The sequence below is a fragment of the Globicephala melas genome, chromosome 11 (assembly GCF_963455315.2).
Source record: "Globicephala melas chromosome 11, mGloMel1.2, whole genome shotgun sequence".
Classification (NCBI taxonomy): Eukaryota; Metazoa; Chordata; class Mammalia; order Artiodactyla; family Delphinidae; genus Globicephala; species Globicephala melas.
The window spans coordinates 55,578,940-55,590,977 of NC_083324.2; the positions used below are offsets into that span (position 1 = coordinate 55,578,940).

General features: G+C 36.7%; 1 protein-coding gene and 1 pseudogene across 7 annotated transcripts in view; both read right to left on the reverse strand.

The window, feature by feature from the left end:
* Positions 1-12,038, reverse strand: part of ZCWPW2 (zinc finger CW-type and PWWP domain containing 2) — a 139,991-nt gene that overhangs the window by 102,422 nt on the left and 25,531 nt on the right. The window lies entirely within an intron of this gene.
* On the reverse strand, positions 9,946-10,646 carry LOC115838821 (SIN3-HDAC complex-associated factor pseudogene; annotated as a pseudogene).

Consider the following 12,038-nt stretch of genomic DNA (forward strand, 5'->3'; position numbering starts at 1 on the left):
CTTTTTACATTCTCTTCCTTGGGGACTTCAAATAGCTGCGACCCTCTTCCATGCAAATAGCTGCCAAATCTCCATCTCTCATCCTTGAACTCCATCTCAAGTCTCACAATCAAAGTCTCACATTTCAAATAATTTTGACACCTGGATTTACTCAAGCACAGTGAACTTGGGCCAAATTGGGTTCTCTTTTCCTTCAAAACAGTTTCTCTTCCCCAATACTGTTACCTAGACTCAAATTTCACCCAGGGTCAACTTTGACACTGCCTACTTCCTCATCCCCTCCATTTAAATGGTTGTCATTTTGTTACAAGTTACAAAACTAAAAAGGTTTCTGTGTTGTGTTCCCACCTTTCCAATCTTATTGCTACCAACCCAGCTCAGTTCCTCATCAGTTCATTTAGACTGCTATAAACAGCCTACTAACCAGTCTGTCTACTTTCTCTCTCCCCATATTCTTTCAACTCATTGATAACAGATTAACCTTATAAACTCCCAATAATTGGTCCTCTTGCTAAAAAAATAGTTTGACATTGCTAACATAATTGGAAATAAATTCCCCACTTTGTTTTTGAATTCTCCACAATGTAACTCTATAGTGAAGTAGTTAAGAGTACAGATTTTATTACCAGTCAGACCTAGATTAAGATCTAAGAACATCAACTTAATAGCTGTATCATCTTGGGCAAATCATTTAATATCTTTTCATCTGGAAAGTAGGAATAATACTAGCACCATCTCAGAGTGTTCTGAAGGCTCAATAAAATAATGCATGCAGGGTATGTGGCAAGAAGCACAGCATGTAGTAGGTGCTCATTAAATGGTTGCTAGCATTACTTTCTTCTCTTCATCTTCCAAACAGCATCAACTTACGTCATTTGATATTTCCCAAACATATCCAATGTATTCTGTCTCTATACCTTTGCTGCTGTTATTCTCCTTACTCTATCATAACCTATAAATTACCTACTTTCAAGACCCACTTCAGATACCATGTCTTTCAAGAAGTCTTCCTGGATATCCTCAACCAGCTGCAATTTCTCCCTGCTTGACGTTCATGTCCTCTCAACTTCTGGTATTTACAACATTGTGACATAATATAATGAATTTTACTGCCTAATTCCCACCACTAGACTGTAACCTCTCTGAGGACAGAGATACTTTTTTTGAATCTCCAGCAATAAATGAGTTGATGATGGAAACATGGTTCTCTGTTGATCCCCAAATGCCTAAATAGTACTTTACATGCAGGAATCATTCATATCACTTCCCTAATTTTCCTCAATTTCTTCTATGTGTCTGTGGAGCATCTGGAACTGGTTAAATATACTAACGGATGGGAAAGGGGTTAGTGAGCCATTTTTTATCTATAACAATACATTACAATGCATTACTACTTAAATGGAATTTATTAAAGAGAACACCAAGGTCTGTAGAATCCCACTAAACAGTTCTAAATAACTTAATATAGTATAATTATTATAGATATTTGTAGCATTAAAGTGAAATTCATGAGCTAAAGAAAATATGGATTTTACATAAATTCTCCAAAGATTTCTGTATTTCATGAATGTTATTTTAGAATGTTATAGCAGTCTGAAAAAACTTAGAAAATAAGATAAATTCTTCTTGAACTGAAATATTACACAGTTCCATTGTTCAACAGAACAAAGGTCTTAAAGATGGAGTATAGCCAATGTGAATTCTTATGAAGCATCACTTATTACAATGTATATGTACTTTATGACTGATGTATCCCAGATGGTAAAATTACAACATATCCAAGGAGTTCTGAATAATCTCAGAATTTAATAAGACAGTGTGAATAAATAAATACAGAATAGGAATGAAGACAAATGGCTACTTATAATAGAAATTGTTTTTATTGTATGTGAATGAGAAAAATAATGACTGTTCCTTCAAACAAAAAAACTTGCCATTTTTCTTTTGTTCTCCAACATTGTTGTTACAGGAAGTGCATATATTTTTAACCATAGACTAACCCAGACGATGCAGCTCTTTTTGGTTTGTGAAAAGTAATAGTATCTGCATCACTATCTTCAGAGTTGGGGTGTTTCACCATTAAAATTTCAATTTTCATCATTCCCATTTCTAGAAAATATCTCACTTGTAACCAATAATTGAATGACTACAACACTGAACCTGCCTACTTCCAAAAAGAATTTGAAGTGAAAATAAGATAATTTTAATATTATGGATTAAAATTTCATAATATTCAAGAGACAGTAGAAAAAGATCAGGACTTAAGAGTCAAAAATGTAGTTTCTAATCTTGACTATGCAACTTCCTAGCTCTACAATTTCAAGAGGGCCTCAGTGTTCTTATCTTTAAGGTAAAGAGAGTAGGGCTAGATGATCTCCAAAAATTTGTCCTGCTTTCATATTTCTTGATTTTTCCATTCTGACTGTTCTTCGTCGGAAGTCCTCTACTCCTCTTTACTGGATTATCAGCTCCTCTGCTATATTCTTTTTAGCCATGTATCAGAGTCCAAATTTCACCAGCCACACTTTCATCACATTTGTGTTACGTCTTGTCAGCTCTGAAGATTGGTTAAACCTTATTAGCTTTGCAGTATGTGCTGGTTTTCAGTGTTTATTCTGTCTTCAGATCACATACAATCTCCCTTAACTTAGCAATCATATTAGTCTAAAAGCTGTATTTCTTGTCCATCATTAACATCCAACACTCTTCATCACTTTCAATTCCCATCTGGAGTCTTCAGTCTGATATCTTCCATCATCTTTCATGAAAGATGCTTTGGTCACTATCTTTAAGACAATTAAATATGACAGATATGAATTCCCTTTGGCAAATGTGCATAGAGTGTTTCACTGTCCTTCCCACCTAAGCAGCCCAATATAATGTTATCAGCTCTGAAGTCAGGCAGTCTAAAAGGAGTCCAGAATCTACCAATTACTACTTGTATAACTTTGGGAAAGACATTTAATCTCTTATAATTTTATCTGTAAAATTATTATTTTATAGGGAGGTTACAAAGATAAATTTTTTAAATTAGCATATGTAATAAAGAACAGTGATAGTAACAAAAGGGCTTCTGTGCTAGGGACAGTCAAGTTTGGAAGTGCCCCCAATACTTCCAGAGTTGTAAATTTTTTTTTTCATTCTTAGGAAGATTACATGAAGAAAACCCAAAATACAGAGAAGGAAGTTAAGATCTATAATAGCAAAAAAAGATAGGAGTTCTACTGGGATGAATCTGAAGACACTATATATCAATCTAGCAAAGTTGAAAACTATTTAAGTCTACAATTTTAAGATGGTAAAGAATTATTTGAAATTCTCATATACTACTGACAAAAGTGTAAACTGGTAGAAACTTTGGGAAGGAAATTTTGAAATATGTAACGAGAGCCTTTAAAATGCATCCATATAGTAACAGTATTTCATCAAAGTAAATTGCTGATTTGGATAACTACATTATAGTCATGTAATAATAAAAATAATTCCTTGTTTTTGCAAATAGCATACTGAAGTATCAACTGGTATACTGAAGTATGAAGTGGTAGAGAGAGATCGAGTCTGCAACTTACTCTTTGTAAAGATTGTATTCTTTGCTGTGTGTGGTCAGCCCCTCTGGCACCAACACACTGCACATGCAAGCTGCCATTCCTATGGCATCTGTGATCTGGGAACGGGGGATAGTAGCTGGGTGTTAAAACTAACCATCGTTAGCTTTATGTGTCAGCTTGGCTGGGTCAGGGTACCTAGATATTTGGTCAAATATTATTCTGGATGTTGCTGTTAAGGAGTGTTTTTTAAATGAGATTAACATTTAAATTGATGGGCTTTGAGTAAAGCAGATTATCCTTCACAATGTGGATGAGTCTCATCTAATCAAAGACCTTAATAGAAAAAAACTGACCTCCCCCAAGCAAGAAGGAATTTTGCCAGCAGAACTGCCTTTGGACTTGAAATGCAACTCTCCCCTGAGTCTCCAGCCTGCTGGCCTACCCCATCAGATTTTGGACTTATTAAGATACAACAATCATATGAGCCAGCTCCTTAAAATAAATCTCCTTTCTCTCTCTCTCTGTACACACACACACACATCCTGTTGGTTCTGTTCCTCCAGAATTACCCTAACATGTGGGAAAGTAAAAACATCACATAACTCACTTACTGAAATTTAGCAGCTGCTTTCTTTAGTAAGCACTCTTCTGGGTGTTGTCAAGTTTTTATCAGACTCCAAAATTAGATTCCAGAGATCCAAAAAAGTTATTTCTAACAGTTTTTTCCAGTTTAATCACTGCTTTAGTGCCATTTTCAGTAATATCACCACAACTTACTCTTAAATGATTCAATATATATTTCCAAATATATATTGAATACATATTCCCAAATCATTATTTTCAAATGTTAACATTGAGAATATTTGGGAAATCTGGGTGTAACACAACTGGAAATTCTTTCTTATATTCTTGAAAATTTTCTATGAGTCTGAAATTAAATAAAAATAAAATGGTTTTTAAAATGTAGCTATCTTGGAGACTGGTTCAAGATGAAGACTGAATACATGCCAGAGTCTTCTCGTGCCACCCCAGGTGCCAGGAAATTACAGAAGAGTATATATCCTAAAAGATGTAATTAAAAAAAAAAAAGCAAGCAGTACCCCCAGGCCTCCAGAAACTATGAGGAAGCCTTTCATGAAAGAAAATATATGGGAATGAAGAGAAGGAAGCCACAGCCCCAAACACCCACAGAAAAAAAACTCCCACAAAGATGGTAGCTGGTCCAAGGCTGTTCTAAGATAATGAATGCATGAGGGGTCTCGGAAAACTAAGAGAGTGACTGGCTGGAGTACTAAAGTAAAGCATACAGGGTCACCTCTCTTTGGGCCAGGCTTTAAGCAACAGACATGTCTATCGTCAGGTAGAGCGGAGATAGCTAATCCTGGGGTGAAGGGGTAAAACAGAAGCTTCAGGAGGCTAGCAACACCCAGGAAAAATAGAGAGTTCTCACTACCCAGAAGAAGCCACTGGCTCACCCCATCCAGGAGCTTTGTCTTAACCACTCTTCCTTCCATATTTGGAGAAAAGCTAAAGCAAACAGAATTCATAAACAATCTCAAGTACACAGGTGAGCACTCAATCACAATAATCAAAGACAAAATCCAATAATGAGAGAGAGGAAACAAACCTAATAAAAGGAAAAATTCATTACCTATAAAACACAAGTTTAATAAATTAAATAGGATGGCATTTTAGAATATCCACTAACTTCAGAAAGATATGAAAGGATATTCATTTCTTAAAAGAATCAACAGAATATCATGGAAATTTAAATTTTGACCACTGAAATTTTAAAAAATCAATTGATACACTATCAAAATGGTCAAAATAAAAATAAATGAACTATAAGATTGAGCCAAGGGTTTTTCAAAGAATGCAGCCCATTCTTTAAAAATGATGTGTAAGGGACTTCCCTGGTGGCACAGCAGTTAAGAATCCGCATGCCAGTGCAAGGGACACAGGCTTGAGCCCTGGTCTGGGAAGATCCCACATGCTGCGGAGAACTAAGCCACAACTACTCAGCCTGCGCTCTAGACCCACAACTACTGAAGCCCACGCGTCTAGAGCCCATGCTCCGCAATGAGAGAAGCCACCACAATGAGAAGCCCGCGCACCGCAACGAAGAGTAGCCCCCGCTTGCCGCAACTAGAGAAAGCCCGCGGGCAGCAATGAAGACCCAACACAGCCACAAATAAAATAAATAAATAAACAAATAAAAATGATGTGTAAGAGAAACAAATAAGCTAGGAAACAAGTGGAAATCTAACACATAAATAAGCAATCGAGTTGATCATCGTGGACTGCCATTAAAACAAACAAACAAACAAACAACCGATAAACTGGGTGGCTTAAACAACAGTCTTAAAGAGCAGAACAAAAATTTATTTTCTCATGGTTTTGGAGGTTGGAAGTCCAAGATCAAGGTTCTGGCTGACCTGGTGAGAGCCCTCTTTCTGGATTGTAGACGGCTATCTTCTCACTATGTTCTCTCTCACATAGCCTTTCCTTGGTGCATGAGCAGAGAACTAGAGAGAGTGAGAGAAAGAGAAAGAGCTTTCTAGTGGCTCTTCTATAAAGTCACTAATCCTATCAGATCAGGTCCCTACTTTTATGACCTCATTTAACCTTAACTATTTCCTTAGAGACCCCATCTCCAAATATAGCCACACTGGAGACTGGGGCTTCAACATATGAGTTTGGGGGGCACACAAACATTCACTCCATAACAATCAATAAAACCAAAGCTGGGTCTTTAAAAGGAGAAAATTCAGAAATAAATCATATTAGAAACACAACTGTAGAACTATAGAAAAATTTAAAAGTTCCTAGAGGATACCTTGTACATATTTAACATAAAAGGAAATTTTAAAGTCAGATAGGGGGAGTATAATAAAAGAAAAGTCTATCTTAATCTCATTTAGGAAAGTAGATTTTTAAAATCCTAGCTAAAGCAGATCAGATCTGTAAAGTAAATCAGATGTGCTGGAATATTAAGAGAAAAATGGATCATGGCCAAACAGACAATGAGAAGTCAGAGTTAATTAGTCTAACACTGGTCCCCTCCAAGCTGGCGTCCCCAAAATGTGGCATCTTTCAAAGCTCCATGAAACTGGCAATGGCCCAGAGCCTAAGGCAATCAATACTGGTAAACCACAGTACGTGGACCCCAGTGCCACCCCTAACCCCCTTCATGCCAGGGAAGGGGATGGTGCTAACCCAGTCGTATACACTGGTGTGGCCCACTGTGAGTTAGGCATGGCAATCCTACGGCTAACTTGCAGCATCTTACAACTGTAACCAACAGTCTTAGATTTCCCTTCAACCTTGAATGCCATGCTGTCAGGACAGTGCTAGAATCAAAGTTCTGCCACATCTTATTACTACTATAGTCTGGTCCCTGATCATGCCAGGGGAAATCATGGTGCTTCTCTAATTATTCATTAAAAGCTCCATAGTTGAATGGTCAAGGGCCCTCTAATGGCATTTGCCCGATGGCCTGAATAGATTGTGCTATGCTCTGCTTCAGAGTGGAATGAGGCAATGGAGGTTCACCATTAAGTTACTGACTCTATCCATGTGAGCGTTCTCTAGTAAACATTGCTCCAGCAAGTCTGATATGTGGGCTGCTTGGCCACTTGCATTGTTTGCAATGACATGTCACATTACAGATTAGAGAAGGAAAACCATTATGATCATCTTAATATTTAAGATGATCCCAAAAGCATGTGAGAAATTTAACAGTCACTCATGATTTTTACAACAAAAAATAAAGTTCAATCTCCACCCAGCACCATTTATAAAAATAAATTCCAGACTGACTAAACACTAAGGTAAAAAAGTATCAAACAACATATATAGCATTGAAGTAAAAATGCATTTGTATATAAAATACAAAAAAGTCATAAAAGATTGATAATCTTGAACATGTTGAAATTAAATGTTCTGTGTAACTAAAACTAAAAAAAAGTTAAAACCATAAAATAAGTTGAAAGGCAAGAAAAAGACAAGGATGAAATATTTTCAATACATAGACATAGGGATTAATATTCAGAATACATACAGTATGAAGTGAATGTACCTGGTAGAAGAGCTTCATGAAAACTGGGAAGCCTCAAGGGTGCTTTTCTGTTTATATTGTTTTTAAAATTTTATAATAAGACTAAATGCATTTAATATCCTAGTAAAAGTCTGAGTATCAGTATCTAACAACATAAAAAGCACAAAACAGATTTGTGATTTCTAATATATGATTACAAATTGTATGACCATATATAGTACATTCCACAAGTCAAGAGAGGTAGAAAGGGGAAAAGAAGACCGTGGTTGGGTCTAGTAACAAACAAATACAGAAACAGAGATGATCCACATTAGAGTATATTCTACCAATACCAAGACCAGCCAAAATATACAAAATAAAACTCAAATATTACTCAAGAGAGAGTAGATAATGGCTAAGATTCCTATACTATATCTCAAGGTTACGGGAGCACCCACCCAACTTCACCATGTAGTTTGTACTGTAGTATGTAGGTTTTTTCAAAAGGACGAAGTATAGAATTTTAATTTTAGATTAATAATTATAAAATTATAGTATACCCATAAAAATGGCTCACTGCTTGTTATTTGTACTAATTTTTAAATCTAGTTTTAAATTTAAGCACTGAGTCACATTTTTATAAGGTAGGCAAAATGTTCTTCCCTCATCAGAAGAAGTCTGGAGACCTTTTTTCCTTGTACTTTTAGAAAAGCTGAAATGAGAGGCTTTAAATGAAGATTTTAGAATTGAAGAGCTAGACTTTCAGGATTCACTAATTACCTAATTTCTAATCTCAATGTTTAGAAAGCCTCACTAAAAGAAGCCATCCCCAAACCAGCCCACTCAGGATTAATACATACCTCTTTTCTTCTAGTAGAATTTCTTTAATATAAAATGAAAATAAAATCCTAATAGGTTAAAACAAGCCAAATGCCCACTCTGCATGGGTAAATACTTCACAAAGTCAACTGAATCCAGAGCTATGCCTGAATTGTGCAGGTTCTCAGTGAAGTCATCAGTCATACAATACTAACAAAAGTCAACTAATTACATATTTAGTAAGCCCTCTAAGAAATGTACCTCAAGAGGCAGTAACCTGTATTTTGTGCCATCTTGAAGACATGCACATTTTATTTTTTCATATAGTGAAACATTTCAATAGAATTCCTTAGCTACTAGGTGATAATGCTTTGGTACTATTCATACAGGATCCCTTATCTTAAAAGATGTGGGTTTTCCCAAAAGAGGAGCTTTCTTCTCCTCTTTAGAGCTTTCTTCTCTTCTCCTCTTTCTTCTTCCTGCTTTAGAAGTCTCATATAAATTAAACACCCTATCAAATAGTAACACAGAGGGAGGTGACACAGGACGCAAGTCTCCTCTCTGTATATTTATTACATTCTCATTCAAGGTATTTACACTAGAAAGCTTAGTGTGGCTTGATTAATATTTCAGTGGTAAAAGTCTGAGTGATCAGAACCTTGGCAAAACCTGAATTCAAAATTGTTAACAAATACTTCTAGTGACAAGCCTAAGAAATTATTACAAGTTTATTATTATGAGGGAAAACAATCATCTTTGAAAGATGCCTCAACCACTGCTTCTCAATATAGAAAGATAAAACGACATAATTAACCCTATCTCTGTCCCCTGAAATTTCCCTAATTTCATTCATTAGAAGCGGATTTAAAGACTTTTAAGAGCACTTTATAGCAGCATTCAGCTTCCTATAAAATACTCATTATCTTAAATATTATGTATACTTTTTTCTCTTTTAGTAAACTCGATACTGGCTTTAGAGCTTGTGGAAATGGAGAAAAGAAGAACCAATTCAGGACCATCCTAGAAATTGTCTTTTGGCAGAATAGCAAATATCCAAATCAAAAACAGGATTGGAACTGTTAGGGGCTAAATTGTCTCCCCCGACCCCCAATTTACATGTTGAAGTCCTAAACTCCAGTACCTCAGAATAAAACTGTATTTAGAGACAGGGTCTTTAACGAGGTAATTAAATTAAAATGAAGTCATTAGGGTGGGTCTTCATCCAGTCGGAATGCTGTCCTTATCACAAGAGGAAATTTGGACACAGACAAGCACAGAGGGAAGACAATGTGAAGACAGAGGGAGAAGACAAACACTTAGAAACCAAGGAACAGAACCTGACCTCCAGGATCTCAAGAAGGAACCAACCCTGCCAACACCTTGATTTCAGACTTCTAGCTTCCAGAACTGTGAGAAAATAAGTTTCTGTTGTTTAAGGCACTTAGTCTGTAGTACTTTGTTATGGCAGCTCTAGAAAACGAATACAGCCCCTTCTGTCTTTCCAAAATTTAAATAGATTTTTGTTCCCCTTCTCTATAAGCCTCAGTCATCACCTCTCAGTGGAAATGGGTGGAGGCTCTGGCCCTGCTCCTCCAGCTTCTCAGATGCTGCTTTCTTATTGTTGCAGTAAGGCTTAAACAGATGGGCGTTAAGGAGGACTTCCCCCAAATGCCTTTAGAGATAAATCCACAACATATTTTCTGCCTTTTCCCACACGTGAGATTGAATGGGAAAGACAGCTGTCTTGTCAAAACCAGAAGCCATATCCATATCAGAGCTGTCATCTTGAGTGGTAACCGCACGAAAAGGAAGGGCTGGAGAAGTGCTTGATGTGGGGCTGTGGGCATCGGAGTCGAGAGACTGAGGTTCTTCCTGCAGTTTACTGAGCTGGTGGCTTCTTTATCCCTTTCCAATACAGTTTCCACTTTCTTTGGCTTCAAGATAGAGTCTAGACTGGGGAATGCCCTTTCACCTACCACGTGACTCTAGTTTGTTTGTTTTCTATCCTGCTGGCAGCTTTTCCTGTCTTTTCACAAGTAGCACTCACCCATTGCAGAAGTGCTCTGAAGGAGTCTCCTGGAACTGCAAGCAGCTCTAGAAGTCCTTTCAGCATTTACCGTCATTAAAGTGAGAACCGAAGAACCTAGCTCTGCAAATACGGCAGCCTTCTATACTTCAGTACATCTTTGGCTTGTAAAAGTCAACATCTTTTCTTCTAGAAATAGTCTTCCAAAAGCCGCCATTCCATCCTCAGTTAACATTCCTGAGGTGTGGCGTGTACACCATGACATTCCCGACCGCACATCCAGGCCCTCCCTCCTCAACTGCCTTATCTAGGGAGACTGTCTTCTGCAGCTGGTTCTCCATGAGAGTTTTTGGTTTTGCTTCTAACAAAGAAGTAGCACACAGCAGAGCTTCAAAAGCGAGGAAGGGGCAGAATCCATGGTTGTGGATTCTGGCATTACAAGGCGCTGAAGAATGTTTAGTATCTAAATGCATTCTGGACACTTGGTGGGATGTATAGGATAAGGAAATAAAGATTAAACGTATGGCTTCATCTTCATCTAATAGTTTTTTACTGGATTCCTTAGGATTTTCTATTTACAAAATCATGTCATCTGCAAACAAGAGATATTTTTACTTTTCCATTTCCAATCTAAATACTTTCAATTTCACTTTCTTGCCTAACTGCCCATGTTAGAACCTTCAGTACAATGTTGAATACAACTGGGAAGAGTGGACATTCTTGTTTTGTTTCTTATTTTAAGGGAAACACTCTCATTCTTTCATCATTAAGTATGGTATTATCTGTGAGTTTCGTGTAGGTGTCCTTTCAGACTGAGGAAGTTCCCTTCTATTCCTAGTTTGTTGAATTTCTTTTTAAATCAGGAAAATGTGTTGGATTTTGTCAAATGCTTTTTCTGCATCTATTGAAATGATCATGTGGTTTTCTTTATTGTATTGATATACTACATTAATTAATTTTCAGATGTTAAACTAACTTTAAATTCCTAGGACAAATTTCTTTAGTCATGATGTATAATGTTTTTTATATGCTGCTGGATTCGGTTTGCTAGTATTTTGTGGAGGGTTTTTGTGTCTATATTTATAAAAGATAATGGTCTATTATTTTTTCTTTTTATGTCTGGTTTTGGTATCAAGGCAGACCGATTTGATTTTAAATTCTATGATGACAAACCTCAAAAGGATACTCAACACTTCTCCATAATCCTACCACAGTTCCCTTTACGTTTACTTTCCCACTCACCCAGACAATTTCTGTCTTGAAAACACACTCTTCTGTCTCCCCACCTTAGCAAATGACCCCAGATAGGAAATATTTCCATGCATTCAATTACTGTTTTCATCTAGGATCAATCATAAGCACACAAACACAAAGATCTGAGCTTAGCTCACAGGCTAGGTCAATGCTAACATATACAAATTTAAGCCTCTTGTGGCGAAAACAGAACTGTTCATCTTCCTTTTATTATACTTCCTGTGCTGTAGTTTCCAATATTCTGTATAATGCCATCACAATGCCAAGCTATCAGGGAGTCTTCTGCTATTACATGCAGAATATACTTGAAATATATTTATCATGTATATTATACAATTATCTGAACCCGGCATTA